An 18499-nucleotide genomic window follows, 5' to 3' on the forward strand; every position below is an offset into this window, starting at 1 on the left:
TCACCTTTTATTTTGAGGACACTCCTACTTGCTAATCTTGAATACAAGTATCTTTGATTCTCTTAATCTATTTCATTCCTGAGTTTCCTGTTCCTGGATTTAAAGAGTGAATTATGGACACATGTATTTAAGATTCTCTTAATATATCTATCTGACTCATCCTCTAACCAAATCATATCTGGAGAAGAGAGATTTTCTCTTTTAAATATTTGCATTTTCTTACTATATAGTAGTGCGTACACACGGTGGAAAATGTAGAAAGCATATAAAGTAAGAAAATTACAGCCATACATTATCTAAACACCAAAGGACAGTGCTATGTCATGTTGGGCATTTAACCATTTTTCTTAATATTTTATCATAAAATTTCCCTAGGGCAAGTTACTTAACCCTGGAATTGTACTAGACTTTTGTCAAGTACAGAATAACATTCCCAGAAATGACCCCAACATCAAAATAGTACGGGAGGCTGGGAAGGCCATAGGGCACTCAGCTTATTCTCTGAGTCCTACAAAGAATGCTGTTAATTCACTGATGTTACTCATTCGATGCCTGTGAGTCACTCACTCACTCAGCTGGCTCGGACTGAGACCTACTTTATACCAAGTGCCGATCCAAGTGCTGGGGAGACCCCAGAGAGAGCCTGGATCACGGCATCACTGTCCTTCTTCATTTGCTCCCAGAATCCTACTCAACAAACCCACATGGGATTGGGGGGTGGAGGCAGGTGAGATATGGTAAAATTCATTTCATTATGTTCCTTTAGACATATTTAAATAGCATGAAAATAGTCACTAACTTTGATAAGTTTTCTTTTCCCTTCCGATGTATTTTTGAGGATGGGTATAGTTTTGGGGCAGCAAGAGTAATTGATAGATCTTTAGTATGTTAGGATTTTATATGAAAAATTAAGAAGGAAACTGGCACCTTATACAAAGGGAAGAGGCAGTGAGGAAAACACAAGCCACCCTCGAACTTGGCTACCATTCAGAATTTCTGGTATTCAAAAAAGGGAAACATAATTCAAAATATTTTCCCTAAATATTTTAGCCCAGAGTAGAAATACATGTAGGCAAAGTTCAGCTCACTGGAACCTACAACAATGTGCTTACTTAAGCGAAGGTATAAACAGACCACAGATACTATAATGCATCCTTTACTTTAAACTAGTTAATGTGAGCAAGTTTCATTTCACATGAATTGCTCAGTACCAATTTAGGAAATATATCCTTCTTGATTGGTAAAAATAGCTCACTGATAACCAGATTCAACAAAATTTAGTGTTAAATAATTAACCTATTTCCTTCAGGAAATGCTTTTGAGTAATCTGAGTTAAGTATTTCCTCTATCTGATCTATTTCTTTTCACAGAGAAAAGTAGTATTATTTGCACATGAGCTACTTTTACTCCTCTGGAGAAATCTGACTGTGAGCTCAGGGTAAGAGTTGTCTACTGCACAGTAGGGAAAAAAAAGATTCATTTCACAGCAAAGATCAGAATCTTTTTTTTGAGGGGCATGGTGAGCTGGGGGACAAGGGAAATGCCTTTGTTTGGAGACAGACCACAGTAATCCATCCTGAAGCTGAAAGATGAAGACCTTGTGAAGAAATGTGGAAGGACACACTGACACACAAATGTGTTCACTCTGCAAAAACAGAAAGAAGGAAAGAAAAAATAATTTAACTGCCCTATAAAGAGAATGGACAGAAAATTGGTAATAAGGGAGAGTGAAGGAAAGTTAGGGAAGGGAGGAGAAACAGTGAAAGGGAACTTGGATGCGGTGGGCAGAATAGCAGGTTTCTGGAGCTTACAATGAAGGATGATAAGAAAAAAAGTAAAGTTTAAAAAAAGTTACAAAGTTTAAAATAGTTTAAAAATTAAAAAATGAAGTTAAAAAGTAATTTTTCTATAGTGACATGGAAGATTGTAAAATGATGGAGGATTTTATTTCAAAATTCAAGTTGTTTGAGTTTCTCCTCCATGCTCCAAACAACAGTAAGATCTGCTTGTGTAATTGGTTTTGGGGGACACCACAGAGAGGGGTGAGCAATGCAGTTCGGTTGGCCAGGAGCAGAATGCTTTTGTGGAAGGCAAGACAGAAGAGAGATCAACAGTTTCATGAGGACAGAAACTCAAAGCCAGAAATTATCTTAAAAAGCTTAGTGTGGTGGGCAGAAAAATGTCCCCCCCCAATATGTCTATGTCCTTATCCCCAGAACATAGGAAGAGGTAATATTCCCTGGCAAAGGGGGCCTATGGTTGCAGTTGTGGTTAACGTTGCTAACCAGCCTACTCTAAGAGAGATGAGCTGGATTATAGAGGTGGGCCCATTGTAATCACCAGGGTAGTTAAATGAGGAAGAGGGAGACAGAAGAGGGGAGAGAGGAGAGGAGATTTGACCACAGGATCAGAGTCAGAGTCACACAACCATGCTGACCTTGAAAGAAGGAAAAGAGGTCACAGGCCAAGAGACGTAGGTGGCCTCTGGAAGCCAGAAAAGTCAAAGATACAGTTTCCCCTGAGGCCTTCAGAAACAGCCGTGCCAATATTTTGACTTCAGCAGGCTCCTGCGTTCAAGAACCCTACAAGGTTAAATTTGTGTTGTTTAGTGGAGACTATTTCTTTTTTCTTCCTACTACCATGTCATTTGGGGATACTTGTTACAACAGAAAGCGAATACACTAAGCTCCTTGAAATGTTCAGAAATTGCAGATAACACTGGACTGTCCACTTTGATATGGGATTGGGCTTATGTGAAAATCGAAAGGACAGTGTGACCTTTGCTAACATCTGCTTTTCTGATTTTTAGGAAGAGAACAGTAAGTCAAAACCTCTGTAGTTATTATTTTAGACAAGTGTCTCTTAAAACATTATGTAACCCTTTGCCTTAGGACCCCAAGAGAGTCTCTGTTCTTAGAAGAACATGGATTCCGTGAGATAGGGTCTTACATCTGAGTCCCACAGTGGTCTCTTATTGGCAATGAGAACTTGGGCAAATCATTTACCTTCTTTAAGCCACAGGATCTTCATTTGAAAAGGAAGATAAGAATAAGGATTGTTTGGGTGATTAAATTCTACTCACAAACACACGCACACACACATATATGTACAGCATTTAATACAGTGACTAACACATACTAGGCACTCAACAAATTCCTGTTATGGATTTTTAAATGCATGTATAAAAGGAGGAGAAAGTTGCGGGAAGTTGTGGGAAAATTAGTTCACGGCCCCAAAAAGGGCCATCTCTCAACGGGCTCTGATCAGTCAGTCCCCAGTGATGGGCTAATAAGCAGAAACTATAGCACTTGAGGATGTAATTTAAACATAAAAAGGGAGGAATTTAAACATAATTATTAAACAGGAGGTATGTTTACACTGTTGGCTGGATCATCTTATCTGGAGAGCTTTAATAAGCAGAGAGTCTCCCCTGTTTTAGAGATGGGCATGCAGGAAAATTACTTGGATGGGTGGGCCGTTCTCACCCCAAGATCACATGACTTATTACTCACGGAAGTAACACCTCTTGTATCTTATTCCAGATGGACTGTCCTCCCATGATTATTGTCAGCTGCATCATCAGTTCAAGGAGACAGCCACCTGGGTCACACTGGAATATTAGACAGAAAATCTCATTTAAATTTTAGATAGCTCTAACATGAAATAAAGTCATTATTTTATGCCTAAAAAAATCTAAGGAACAGAGAGTAAAGACACTCTTCATTGGGCAACTAAGAGAAAACTTGAAACAGGTTAGACTGTCAGAACACAAAGCTGTATTCACACGTCTTCATTTCTGTATTTTCACAGCCAATACACCAGATCTCCAGGATAAGTCACAAATCTTCCCTTAAAAAATGTGATGTAGAAACACGAGGAGTAGTAGTTGACAAACTGGAAGAAGAACACCTTCATGGCTAGGTTGTTCTCATAGTCAGTCTGGTCCTTGGGATCTCTGCAGCTAGAATAAAGAAAAGTTAAGTCTGTAAAACTGTGAACAGCCTTGAGACCCTAATCAAAGCCACGGACACATGAGTTAACACGCTAAATATGTATATATATTTATATATATATATATACACAATTCACACTTTTTTCCATATAAGCTGTTTTGAATTCCTTAACATAGCTACTATATTAATTCCAACTGTACACACTGTTGTAAGAGTTTCTCCCACTATGAATGCAATATCACACAAGGCAAAAAAAAAAAAAAAAAGTCACCCGTTCCTTAAAATTTATAAGCACAACAGTATCCAATGGGCAAGAACTGTCCTCTGTCAGGTGTAAGTTGAAAGAAAGCTACTTCTAAACATCCTGCTAAATGAAATTCTCTTGTCTCCCTGAACAGCAGGAAGGTAGGACTATTGAAGAAAACAAACAAAACACGGGGCAACTTGCTAGAAGCTTTTGGGGAACATAAAACATCCTCCTAGTTCAAAATTTGAATTGGTCTTAGTGTTTTCAGAAGATGACCACTGAGCAGACAACTGGGAGAATGACCCAGCCACATGCAGTGTGTGGGAAGCAGTTAACTTGGGCCGCTAAGCTGCTGGCTGGGATACAAGCCAGAGAGAAGAAACATTTGTTATAGAAGCCACAGCTGATGAGAATGGAGCTACACTAACAGGAACAGCATGGGGGGAGGACACAAAACAGTGTGATTACTTGTCCTCTCCGTAACGCACAAGCAAATTTGCCACTGGAACCACGACCCTCTTCCACTTATTTGCAATAGAGAGACTATTTACTTTCAACAGTAGGGTACATGATCTAATGTAATTGAAATTATTATTAAGCACTGACATATTTACACAGAGCTTGGACATTCTAAAGCTTTCTTTATCCCTTTTACTAATGCAAAGCTGCAGCTAATTCACTTCTCATATAGGCTAGAGAAAATACGTTTACACTTGAAGTTTTCTAAAGACTGTAATGTACTGGAATTGAAGTGCCTAAAAGATAAAGTCTCTGTTTTGACCTGGTTCTAAAACTGGTGTAGAAATGACCTCAGCTGCAGAAGGAGCTTAACAGACTCAGTCATCTTGATTGCCACTTTCTCATATATGGCGTTCAGGGTCACGATGATGATAAAACTGATGAGGGAAGCAGTGATGGGCGTGGCCCACCTGCACAGTCAGGTACTTCTGGATTGGGTCTCTTCCATTCAGGTTCTAGGGAAGTTCTGCTGAAAATACAATGAACACTGAAAGTCCGTAGACAATGATCCCAATAACTGAAGCAATGGTCAACAAGACCTGACAACCCAAAAACCTAGCAGCATAAGGCTCACTAATGATCGTATTTTTACACAGAAAACTTGCCCCCAATCCACGCTTAAACAGAAAACATGCACGTGCTGTAAACCTCACATAAACGTGAAAAGTGATGTAAATCGCATGTAAATGCCACAAGAGACGTGAATATCAGGCATGTTAAATTTTAGGGGAGGAGGAATGAAGGATGTCAAAAAGAATGAGTGCATCCACTAATATAACATGCTGACAGCAGGAGCAGCTGTGTGCAGGGCATAGGGAATATATGGGAACTCCACTTTCTGTGAATTTTTCTGTAAACCTAAAACTGCACTAAAGAAGGAAGCCTGTTAAGTATATCATTAAATGGCTGAAAATGGAGTAACTGGTGGCATGTTCTTTTGGAGACAATTTTGTGATAGCAGAACCAGTGAAAGTATCCCTTCTACATCTATAGAATTACTTAGGTTATGAACTAGTTGTAACCCATGAAGGGGATATGCTTCCTTTCAAGGGAGAACCTATCACTGATTCAGGGGTCAGCAGTTGCTAGCTGTCATCTTCATTCTTAATAGGACAAGTGAAGCTGTGGACATGCCCTGAGGGAAATAGTGGAAGTGACAGCAGGTCTCTGCTGATGAAAGCTTCACATGCTTTTCATACTCCTTGAGATCTTAAAATGGCAGGTATTCCTACTCCCTGCATTTGCACAAGATTCATGTCCCTGATCCATTGTAGTTCTGACTGTGTGGACCCAAGGACAACGGGAGTGTCTGAAGCATAATTTGCACGTGGCTGGTAGGGCTTCAGTTCCTCACTAGGCAGGTATTTTTCTGCCCACTGAAGAATGCACATTAAAGGTCCCATTTTTAAACTGTTTTCCTTCCATCTACCTTCTTGGTCATAGTCCAGAAGCATGTACTCAGGGTCCCTGGCTGCTCCTGATGGCTGCCCCAGAGAGAAAGCTACAAAGAATGTGAATTTCAAGACTAAGTGAACCACATCATGTTATTTACAGTAACAGCGGGAGGCTGGCTTGCACCTGCAAGGGAGAGCAGATGGAGTGTTTACAAGCCCCTCCTGGAGCCACACTCCTGCATCTAGATCCCAGCTACGATGCTAGCTGTGGGGCCTTGTGCAAATTTCTTATCTTCTAGGGGCTTCAATCTCCTCACCCATATAATGGGGGGATAATAATAGCAATTTATAGGACTATTGTGATGAGTCAATGATTTACTAATTGTGAAAACAATTAGAACATTAACCACAGGCATGTGAAAAACTCTACCTAAGTATTAGCTATGAATATGGTGACCAAAGTCTTAAAAAGGTGTTTTTCTTAGTTTTTAAGCCATCAGTTTGTAGAGAAAGCATTTTATTTTCTCCTCTACTCTCTTTCATCATCCTTTTCTTCACAGAAATTCTTCATGATTGTGAAAGGAATAACTTTTTGGTGTGTGTGTGATTAAATGTGAAAATTAGTTAAGGCTGAGAAAAATGTATTATAGAAGGTATATAAAGCCTTTCCCACTTGTACAGCACATATAGGCCATTTAAATGCTATGCATTTTTAAAAAGTCTGCATAATAATTTTTTAATTATTTATTAAGTAATCGTAATAGTTAAGACTCTTTAAATGCTTACTATTGCTTCAGCACACGTCTGTTTTTCTAAATCCTCACAATCACCCTGTTGGGAAGGTAATATTATATCTCTTTTACAGATGAGGAAATAGAGCCACGTGGAAATGATGCAATTTCCCCAAATGAAGCAACTATTAAGTGAAAGAATTGAAATACTCAAAGAGCCAAAAGACACACTAACTGTATAGCACTGTCTCCAACATGGTCTGTGAAATTAATTGTAATTCATTTCAGAACTTTTACAAACTTGACACATTTCCATTTTTCTTCCAAGCACTTAATGGGTTCAATATTTCTTATGAAACAGGAAAGCTTTCCATTCTCCTTCCTCAAGTTTCTTCGTATTTATCATATTTTCTGATCATAACTTTAACATTTGCTCATTAAAGAAAATTTGAAAGTACTCAGTAGTGGACAGAACTGTTGTCCTGGATCTGTCCCCAGTCTTAGAAGGGGACCCAGATTTTGCTTTAGGATAAATAACCTCCCTTTTGTTTTTTGTCCTGTGATTTAAGCTCGATTAACCCACTCTTTCTGAAGCACCAGAGGTAGATCTCAGTTGGTTTAAGACAAATAATACCCGTCATTGTATTGGCCTCGCACATGATTGGAGAATTGACAAATAACCCAGTAAGAGCCACTATTATGTGAGGAGATACGTGCTTGTGCCCATGTGAATGATAAGCTTCCTCTATCAAGAGAGGAAGCTTCCAAAAGAGACCTCTCTTGGTTTGGATGGATGATCTGGGATGCTGAGTGCCTAGAAGCAGCATGCTGAGACATCATTGGACACAGAATGAAGACAGGACAAGACCAGCCCTTGACATCATCTGGGCTACAGTATCTCTCCTTGACTGAAGCCAGACCTCAGATCTGAGGTTTTCATTTACAGGAACCAATAAATCCCATGCATCCCCATTTTTTGGGTGTTGTTTAAACACATTGGAAATTGATTTTGTCACCTACAATGAAAAGACTCCAACTCTGAAAATGAATAAAAAATAAATTAAGAAAAATGCTTCTACCTATAGACATAATTCCTTCAGAAGGGTTCATTGTTTGTATATTACAAATCATTTTATATATTAATTTTATTCTCAAGCCTATCGTAAGCATAACATTTTGACATGTCATAAAAAATTTTCATGGACACACTTTTTCATGGCTGGGTATTGTTCTACTTTGTGAAGGGTTGGAAGAATATTTTGGCTGAGATTATATATATATATATATACACATATAAAAGTATGTCTGTGACTTGCATCCATACTGACTTTTCCCTGCCATTTTGAAATTCTTCCTGATTAAAAGTTTTTCAAAGCTGAATTAGTGGATTAAAGCATAGGAATATTTTTGACTCTTGATATCAACTGCCAGACTGCTTTCTAAGAAGGCTTGAGGAGTACACTAGAAATTAACACAGCATTGTAAATCAACCATACTTCACAAAAAATATCCAGTAACCTAGTCATGGGATTGGTGATCACTGGCATTTCATCCTCATAAACAGAGCTGTGTCACTTGAGAGGTGGAAAACTACTTCATTTTGATGTGCACTGAATTACCATTGGAGTGTGACATCTATTTTTTCTTTGTGAATGTGTGTTCCTTTTCTCTGCCTTCTATGCTCCTGAGATTTTTTGATGTTACCTTTGAAGTGATCTGAACTCTCTATGTATTGAAGGAATTAGCCCCTTGTTGGATTTGTAAACAAATAACATCCTCTGGTGTTTTGTTTAAAATTAGGATGCTTCTGATGCATGGAAATCTTTGTATACTTTCCTCAGAAACTTACTGCCCATCTAGAGTTTGTGTAAACATCCATATTTATTTCTAGTTTTTTTCTAATTGTGTTACTTTTTAAATGTTTCTGGAATTTATCACAATATATGGTTCACTGTATGATTTCAATCTTTTCTTTTCTTAGCTAACGAGTGTTCCATTCACTGAATAACCTTTATTTATCTCCCTGATTTGTAATGCCTTCCATCTCTTATATTAAATTATTATTGATATCAGAGCCCATATCTGGACTTCCTGTCCTATTTTCTAATCTGGCTATTCTTGAACTACTAAAAGTCTCATTATCTTATTAATTATTATATTACTAATATGATTTTATTCACAATAAACCCCAAATCAATTTTATAACTTCTGATATTTTGGAGATATGATATTTTAATCTAGAATCATGTGATTAAAGCTTCTTTTATATCTTTCAGTAGTTTTTACTTTTATTTTATGATAGTTCCTACTATCCTTTTCTTAGGTTATTCTTAGATATTTTACCTTGGTTGTTACTCTTGGAAAATTTTAGAAATCTTAATGCCTCCATCTGGTCTCTTAATCAGACCCTGGAGAATCCTAAACCAATGATCTGATTTGAACAAATGAGGTGAAAAGAATTGGGGGAAGCACTGTGAGCAGAAGAGACTGTGGAACCTCAAGAGTGGCGCCCTGCATTGGCTCAGATGTTCTCTGGAAAAACTTTTCTCTATGAGACTTCATAGTTCCAAGCTTGATTTTCAGTTTTCTCAAGATTTCACATTAGATTTTAAAAAGTCTGTGGCAGGTTCTTACCCATAAAAGAGCACTTGCACAAAGGGTTATATGTATACACTTTCCCCAGGTGGTAAATGGAACACGCTCTTCTTCCTAATTAAAAAAACAAGTTAAGTCAATCAAGGGATTACACCTATGAAATGACTTTTCTCCTAACTGGTCAATAAATCCTAAACATAATTTAAAAAAAATAATTTTCAGACATAGAATCATTATTTGTAATTGCATGGGTTTTTTTCCTGTTTTTTTTTTCTTTTCTTTTCTGTTAACGATTTCAAACAAACAACAAAATACGTACAGTGTTCATTTTAATACTATTTTTTGAAAATGCATATGTGAACAGTAAACTGTTTCCCTGCCATTGTCTGAGCTTGGGGATCTGGGTACCTGACGAGGCCAAGCTGTAAAGCTCTACGCCTGAGCTGGCCTTAGGTTTCAGAAGTGACGCTAGTGACAGCAGAGTCCGTGCAGGACAGAATGTTTCACAGGTGTCGGCAGCTAACTGGTCTCCACTGTGTGTTCCTTTGTTGAGCTTTATGTGTTTATTAGCAACAACTATGAAGTTTTAGAGTTTCCATTTTAGAGTTTATATTTATATTTCATTTTTAGAGATGAAATCAGTAAGACTCAAGTTTTACCTGGATAATGAAAGCAGATAAAGTATAATAATAGCTGTCACTAAGTACATGGCCTTTCCTCTGTGCCAGGAAGTCTTCCAAGTAGATTCTGCACATAAATTCAACCCGTCCTTACCATAGTCATGAGGAAGCAACTCTCTTATTCTGATTTTATAGGAAACTATGGTACAGAGAAGTTAAGTTGTCCAAGATCACTCAGGAAGCAAGCTGCTGTGTTCAAATATGAATTTAGGCAACTTCATTTCCAAGCTCTCACTACCACAACGCTGGCCTCTCTAAACAATGGAGCATACTTTCGCAAGTAAAGTAAAATGCTTCAATTAAAAAACTAAACAAAATATTAGGCAATTTTTTAAATAAGGAAGAACAATAAAGTGAAATGAGTTTTCATCTTCAATTTTTCAACAAGCATGTTCTAATGAAAATTTAAACTTATTAACTGGCAATTTTAAATTTAAAATTGGCAGTTTAAATGACCAAAAAACTTTTATTCAGTATTTTTTTGTATACTGCCAATATGATACGTTTTTGTTTTTCAGGACTCAAAAGCATTATGAACATCTAATTTTGTCTAAGTTTCAGCTTTCAACTCTGAATGTACAGTCTTTTACCAACATATGCTTTGACTCACATCTTCAGTTGTAAACAATGGGAAATATTCATAATGGGGATTATTAGAAGCTTATTACATTGTAAAAGACAAATGTCACTTTCTATTTGTAGCTGAACCTCATTTCTTTCCATTTATAAAAAGAAGAGTTTGACCTGCTCCCTCCAGAACTTTTCAGTGCCAACATTCTGTAGATCTGTGATTCAATTTATTAAATCTATAGTTGGAGACATTTTCAGATGCTCCTAGTAAAAGCATTTTCTTTCCAAGAGTTATTCATGCTCACAACCTACTGTCCTGCTGCTGCTGCTGAATGCAAGTACCATTAGCTCTAAATTATCTCAGCTGATGGAAAGAAGCAATAATACAGATGACTCAAAAAATCATCTTTTCATAGCTCTGGAATGTTGATACAAAGATATATAGTTTTATTTTTTTAATTTTGCAGCAGGAGAGGCAGCAATAAATTTACATTTTAAGTTATGTAACATGCCTAGCTCAAACACTGCTCAAACACTGATGGCACCTCAACAAATGTTTCCCTGCTTGTTCTACCCTTTCTCTGACTTTAGGATGAGAGCCATGCTGCTTTGTGCACATCCCAACCGGAAGGGGGAGCAGTGACCGCGACTTAGTTAAAGACAAATGGGCACCTAGTCTACGATGAAAAGGAGGCGGCAATAATGAAGGCACATGTTAAAAAATGGGAGTCAACTATAAAAACCAATGTGTCTTTCCTCCTACATCTATGTCATAGCAGCTAATTTATATTTTGCATTTATTTATTGGTGTTATGAAAGGATACAAGTCAATGCCTCTTTTCTCATACACTTATACCAGACCTTTTCTTTTCCCCATTTTTACTGTTAATATGAATGAAGGACCTCAGTTCTCTTCTGTGTCCACCATTCCAGGGAGTGCTCCTTCACCTTGGCTGCACATTATAATAACAAGAGGAACTTTAAAAACTTCCCTATGCCAGAATGTACCCCAGGCCACTAAGTACCATCCGAGTTAGCAGTGATGGAATCCAGGCACCAACATTTTTTAAGGTCCCCTGGTGATTCCAACATGCAGCCAAGGCTGACAAGCCCAGAAGTAAACAGACTAAAGTGAATCTAAACAGCGCCCGCTTTTCCTGGGTAATCTCATCTGTCTCCACGTGGGGACACCGCTCTTCCTATTCTGACCGGACTTGTTCTTCCTGCTCAACCGTGTCCCATTTGTACTCAAGTTATGCCTGGTGCCGCTTCCAGAGCTCCAGAAGTAAGGTGACTAACAGAGAGAGAGAACAGCAGAATGTGGATCTTCAGTGATGACTGATGCTTCAGAAATTTGTACTTAATATTTATTACCCTTAACACTTTCATAAACGGTTAATAAAATCACATTTTATTTATAGGCGATACTAAAGAGAAACATGAGTTAATGCCTTTTTTTTAGAAAAAAGATAATGTAGATTATTTATTGAACTTTTGGAAACAGACTAGCTCTCTAGCTCATGGGAAAGGTATTAACGTGATGGTCAGACACAGGTGACTGTGTCTGATGCTAAAGTATCTGCTACTAGCACATTATGCCCGCTAAAAACACAAATATCGGGGGGATGGGTATAGCTCAGTGGTAGAGCACGTGCTAAGCATGTACAAGTTCCTGGGTTCAAGCCCCAGTACCTCCATTAAAAAAGAAAATTAAAAAAAGTAAAAGTAACTGTCACAATTTAAAAGCAGTGCACGGTCCACCCGCCAAAGAGGAGGTCCTTTTCCTCACATACCTCTGTCTCTTCTGTCCAATGGACCTGAGGGTGGGGAAGGGGATTAGAATGCTTTAGTAACCCCTCCATTTCTATTTTCCACCACCCCAGTCACACAAAATTAAAATAATATTCTTAAATATGGAAAACTGCCATTTTCCTCAATCTTCGGTAAAGTAATTTTTAGGAATCGTCATTCTGTTTTAAGACTCGTCAATTCAAATAGACAAAAACAACATGAAATATTTATTGAAAAATGTGGCTTCAGGGTAAATCCCCTAAGCCCTTCTTCCAACCAGACTGTTACTCCTAGGCCATAACTCTAGAGAAATTCCAGAATAACCACTGTTCCCTCCACCATTATACCTGAGTCTCTACCATGCTCTGAGAATAAAGAGATAAAAGACACAGTCCCTGCTTCCGGGAGCTCCTAGGTGCACAGGACTCATCATTAAATGATGGCTGAGGAGGCGTGTTAAGACGGCTTGGATAACAGTCAGCAGTGGGTGCTCGGGGCAGAGAGCCGGAACTGTAGCCAACGCTCTCCCAGAGGAGGGAACCACTGTGGTGAGTTCTGAGATGCCCTAGAAGTGATCAGGTGAAGTTATAATGTTAAGGCCATTTCTCCCTGGGGAGCTGCACATGCAAAGGAGGGAGGCCAAAGAGAGCCAGGTCACTTCCAGGAACTGCAAATAGTCTAGAAGTGAGAACAGGGTGTGGGAGGCAGGTGAGGCAACCAGGTGGAGAGATCACAGGTGCACATCACACAGGACTCTGTGTGCCTCCAAGGTAAAGGAGACATGCAAATTGATCTAGAAAGAAAAAAGATAGAGGCAGGGAGACCTATTGGCAGGTTCATGTGAAGGCCTGCTGAGGCCCCGCTAGGAGGAGAGAGAAGAAAACATTTCAGCAGGTGGACGGATTGGCCACAGATGTGATGGAAGGGCAGGAAGAGGTCAAAGATGCCGGCCAGCTTTCTGGCTTTGGCAGTGTCCTAAATTATAGTGCCATTTCCTAAAACAAGAAGGGCAGGAAGAGGAGCAAGTCGTGAGAGGAGACAACTGATTCAGTTCTGGCTGGGTGCCTGTGGGCTCCAGGAGAGATGTCCAATAGGCAAATAAAAGTCTAGAAATCGGGAGAAAGTTCTAGGCTGAGCCAAGTAGTTTTCCTGCTTCAAGAGGCTAATGGTTGTGAGTGGACAAGCTCACGAGAAGAGATGTAGAGGGGTAGCTCTCACCGTCCTGCACATGGGAAGCATCTGGGAGCCTTTAAAACATAGTGCGCCCCAGCCTGGTGTGGGGCCTTTGTACTGTTTATTGTTTTTTAAATACTTTCCTTTTTTTGGGGGGGTAGTTAGATTTATTTATTTTAATGGAGGTACTTGGAATTGAACCCAGGACCTCTTGCATGCTAAGCAAGTGCTCAGCCACTGAGCCATACCCTCCCCACCATTTTTTTGTTTTTAGACATTAGCTCTACTGAGCAGTCAGGGTTGAGAATCAACCTGTAGAGAGCAGAGAGCCTTGGGGTAGAGATCAAGGAGAAGCTTCCCAGAGCCCTGCAGACCCCAGCAAGGGCAGCCGGAGATGCAGGGAGCCTCGGATGGGCTGTGAGGAACGTGAACTCAACACTCCCCAATGACAAACATGTTTCAAGCACCCACTTCCCAGCAGTGTTTCTTCTGAGTTTACTACTTTTCCAGTAATACTGGGTGAGAATAGAAATAATCTGGACAAAGGGATCAAATTCAAATGCTCGTTCTGACCATTCTTAGCTGCGTGATTACTGATTAAAAGGTTACCGGTCTGCCACGTGTAAACTGGGGGACCTAGAACCGTGCTCGTGGGCTGCTGTGAGCGTAATGAAATGACAACTATAAAGGCACTCCTGACTCTCAGAGGTAATTGCTACTATTGTCCCCATTTGGGACACCAAGAAACAGAGTCACAGAAAGCTTCAAACATTTGCCCAAGATGAAGGTTAGTGTCTGGAATCAAGCCAATGACTTCGTGGATCCAGAGCCCAGGATCTTCTTACGAATAACACGGCACTGCCCAGGCTCCCTGCTCCAAAACCCGCCTCCCTTTGGCTCAGTTCCATGGGCCCTGCGCTGCACAGATGTCGTCACTGCCTGCCTGCCCGCCCGGTGTCTGACCCCGGCACTGCTCCCTCCATCTCACACACCGCTTCCTTGGGCACACCAACCCTCACGAGGCCATTGCTGTGGGTACTCGGATGTTTACACGGAAACGCAGGTGGCAGCCCAGCTTTTTGCTATAGATGCTGCTGTCAGTGGAGGCAAAGAGCTCACAGTTGGTGGCGGAGGCCACTTCTGGTATCCTCCTTGGCTGGAGAGCTGGATGGAATCCAGTTTCCCTCTGCAACTTAGACATCCAGCATGAGAGTTATGTAAGGCCATCTGGCCTCTCAACATAGAAATGATGCCCCCGCAGTCGTACTTAATATTGTAATCTCCTGGCTCCACCAGGGAGCAGAGGCCATGGCCTGTTGTCCAACAAGTTTTGTTTCCTTACACGACAGCTACAATGGGGTGAGTAAACACCGGACCAGAAAATCTACAAAGCCCTCGTGTACTATTTCCTGACACTTGCAGGTCACCCAAATACCCCAGATCCTCCAAGTAAACAACTAGTAAGAGGAACTGAGCTGGCTCGTCTGTCAGATCCCTGATGGCAGGACGGATTTGTCCTCTCCTGCTCTCGGGATCATCCGTTCTCCTTCTGTGTGCCCTTCCCCGATTGAAGGAGACTGTTCTTTGTTTATGGGCTATGGAGTATTTGTGGCTGTCTGACGAGAACCTTCGAAACTAGAGCTCTTGGTGAGAATGGAAGCATGGCACCCATGTCTCATGAGCTCAGCTACCGAACAGCCTCATCTAGCCAAGACTGTGGCCAACACCAGGGGTCCACGCTGTTGAGTGTTGGGTCTGGAGAGCAATGCCTCCACCACTGAGAAGCTGCCCCACCACTTGTGCCCTTGTCCCCATCCAGGGGGAGGTGACGCATCCATGGGGTGAAAGCCTTGAGGGCACTAGGTGACTGTGGACCAAGCTGTGACTGGCTGGTCCTGCCCCCCAAGTGACCCATGTTACCCTCACATGCAGAAAATCCCCAAAGAGACCCCTGCTTGAGGGAATGGGTCACCTATAAGCCAACTGTCCTTGGGCCACCTAAGAAGCAACACAGTATACACAGTGAGCCACCCACTCACTACAGTATCCAAGGCTCACAGTTCCCTCATGTGACACCATGTACCCCCAGCAAAAAGAAGACCGTTACTTTGTAATTGACTTGAGAATTCTACTGAAAACACTGCCTTCCACCTTCCACTTATGAAGTTCTTTCCACTGTGTCCCCTGCTCTGCAATTGTGCAATCAGTCCAGAGCTCCCTCATGAGAAAGGAAGGGGCCGGGCAAATCCAATAAAGGAATGGCACAGCCTTTAGCACCAAGATGGTGGAAAAGTCAACTCCCAGTAGATCTTGAGCTTCAATACACACTCACCGAAATACAGCAGGATGTTAAATGGCACTCCCACAGGTCCCAGGACAGGTTCAAGGCTGACCATAAAATGTCAAAGGGTGAGTGGTGGCCCAATTTCTGGGAATCCCAACACCTTTCCCAAAGCAGTTGGAATATTCCTCCCACTTATTAGCATATGAAGATACTGAGTGCATAAAATCTAACAATCCCACAGCTCGTGGTTGCTCTCTCTGCTGAGATAGACAGCCCACACACTGTCTGTGGAGTGTGTATCTACTTTTACTTTAAACTGGAGCACCCAACCCCCATGCCTCATGGCCTTTCTGTTGCCTTCTGAAACAGCCCACTCTGTCTATGGTGTATATATCTCTCTGAATAAATCTACTTTTACTGAACTGTGGCTCTCGAATTTGTTGCTGGGCAAACCAAGGACCCACACTTGGTGAGGTGCATCCCAGGGACCCAAATACGACCTGGGATATGGCCATCCTCTCCCCCACATTTTCCTGTATCATACATTCCTTCCCAAAGGATCTCACCTTGTGCACTCCAAAATAGACAGCACTCATGTGTCCTGACAAGGATCTGCTCCTGTGTGTATCATTTCTTATTTCCACTAGAACATCAACTTCAGGAGGACAAGGATTTGGTTCTGTTCACAAAGGAAGCACCAGCACATCACAGGTGCTGGAGAAGTATTAGCTGAATGAATGAGCTGTGGGAAGTCCTGGGATTTCCACCTGGAACTCCTAGCCTCTTGGGTCCCAGCTGACTACAGGTGCTCCCTGCTACTCATGGCTGACCTCTTGCCACCACTCTCTGCTCTGCCATCACCTGAGCTGGGATGAGCTGAGATGGGCACACACCCCGGAGAGCATGGCGCATGGTTCATGCCGTTACAACACACTCGCCCCTTGACTGTTAGAGGTTACTTAGGGTGGACAAACTGAAGGCAGCACCATGTGCACCGCCCTACCCCACAACTCACTTGAAGCACCAGGACTGCACACAGGGGAAACGCTGGCCCTTTACAACCTAAGGAGAGGGACTATGGGTGAGAAGAGGGTCTCTGTCAACTAACAGTCTCTTTACAAGCCCAGTCTTAGGAAAGCTCTTTAAAGATACTTTTTGTATCATCCTTGTGTTTCTGTAATCCCTCTAGATTTTGTCATTTTAATCTACACATCAGAAATACAGATATTCTTGAAATCTCTATTGATTTTCAATGAAGAAAATCCTCAATTTCCTACACTGCTAAGAAAATTACTGCACTTTATTTAAAAAAAGCAGCTTCCTTTCATGACTTCCTATCTTCAAACACCTAATTTCACAAGAATCAGTGAAGCAGGACATGAAAATCATGCTATGCTTTATCACCTACAGGTGGGCAGGGATGAAATGAATGAGTACTGATCTCATGAGACGGGTGAGGGTGAGGAAGGACCAAGGATGAGAAACCAACATTTTCTAACCCATTTCTCTTTTTCAGAGTCCCAGACAAAACAGTGTGATTGTATCAACTAAAACAAGAATATCTGCACCCTTCTAAATGCACGCTACAACTTTACTACTACACACGGCACTCTGTCATTGACCTAAAGGCTGATGACAGCCAAGAAATTTGCAGGGATCTTATTCTGTGCTCATCCCTTTTTGTCTTTGGAACCTCAGGATATTTGCCTCCTCTCCCTGAGTGTCATTTTCCTCATCCTTCAAATGGGAGTGTAACTGTCATTCATTTGCTCAGGGTCTATTCGACAACTGGAGACGGCTTATGAAAACAACAACAACAAAAAAAGCAAAACAGAAATTCTGATCTGTGTTGTCTTCCTCCTCCTCCCTGAACATGAATGGCATCTTTCACTGAATCCCGTACTTAAGGAGTAGTTCTGATGAGGAAGTCACAGGACTGCCGTGTAACTGAGAAATGACCTGGTGTAAAAGAATGAATTGCCAGCAAATCCTCAAAACCCATAAGGGTGCAAACCCTGGGAGCTACAGGCATGGGTGGGAGTTCCTTGGTTCCCCATTTCACAAATGGGGAGAATTTTGCAGGGTCCATGAAAGACACAGATAGCCCAGTAAAACCACACCATGTTTTGGAGTACACCAGGGCCACGTCGATGCTGACCTGTACTTCTTCGTGTCCCAGAGCAAGGGCCCTGGGCAGGGGTGACTGTGCTTGAGGCTGGACAAGAACTTTCTGTTCTGTCTCTTTTGCTCTCTCTCTTCCTGCAATAAAACAACTGGTAGGACTCTGGTGGGGAGCAATATACCCACATTCTCTGGCAAGCCACACACCAGGCAGCTCTAGCTGATCTGAGAGAGGACTCTTCAATGAACATATATACATCAAAGTCAGGCAGAAGGCTGCCTGTGACCTTGGGAATCCAAACCAGCTTGTCCTCTTAATCAGGATATTAGACATCTAAAGAAAGTGTGCACCAGATGAAGACGATGCATTAGACAGCGTTGGTGGTTATGGCCAGCAGTATCTAAGGACAAGTCATGCTCTGGCAGATGGGAGCATTTTGG

At 41.2% G+C, this 18499-nt stretch overlaps 1 long non-coding RNA gene across 2 annotated transcripts in view; it reads right to left on the reverse strand.

Annotated features, from left to right (window-relative positions):
- The window catches only part of LOC135320953 (uncharacterized), a 50486-nt gene that overhangs the window by 11279 nt on the left and 20708 nt on the right, over positions 1-18499 (reverse strand). For both annotated transcript variants that reach the window (XR_010380321.1, XR_010380320.1), the window contains exon 4: positions 3513-3610. This is a non-coding gene — a long non-coding RNA (uncharacterized LOC135320953). The remainder of the gene's footprint in view (positions 1-3512; positions 3611-18499) is intronic.

This window comes from Camelus dromedarius, unplaced genomic scaffold (assembly GCF_036321535.1).
Source record: "Camelus dromedarius isolate mCamDro1 unplaced genomic scaffold, mCamDro1.pat HAP1_SCAFFOLD_186, whole genome shotgun sequence".
Lineage (NCBI taxonomy): Eukaryota > Metazoa > Chordata > Mammalia > Artiodactyla > Camelidae > Camelus > Camelus dromedarius.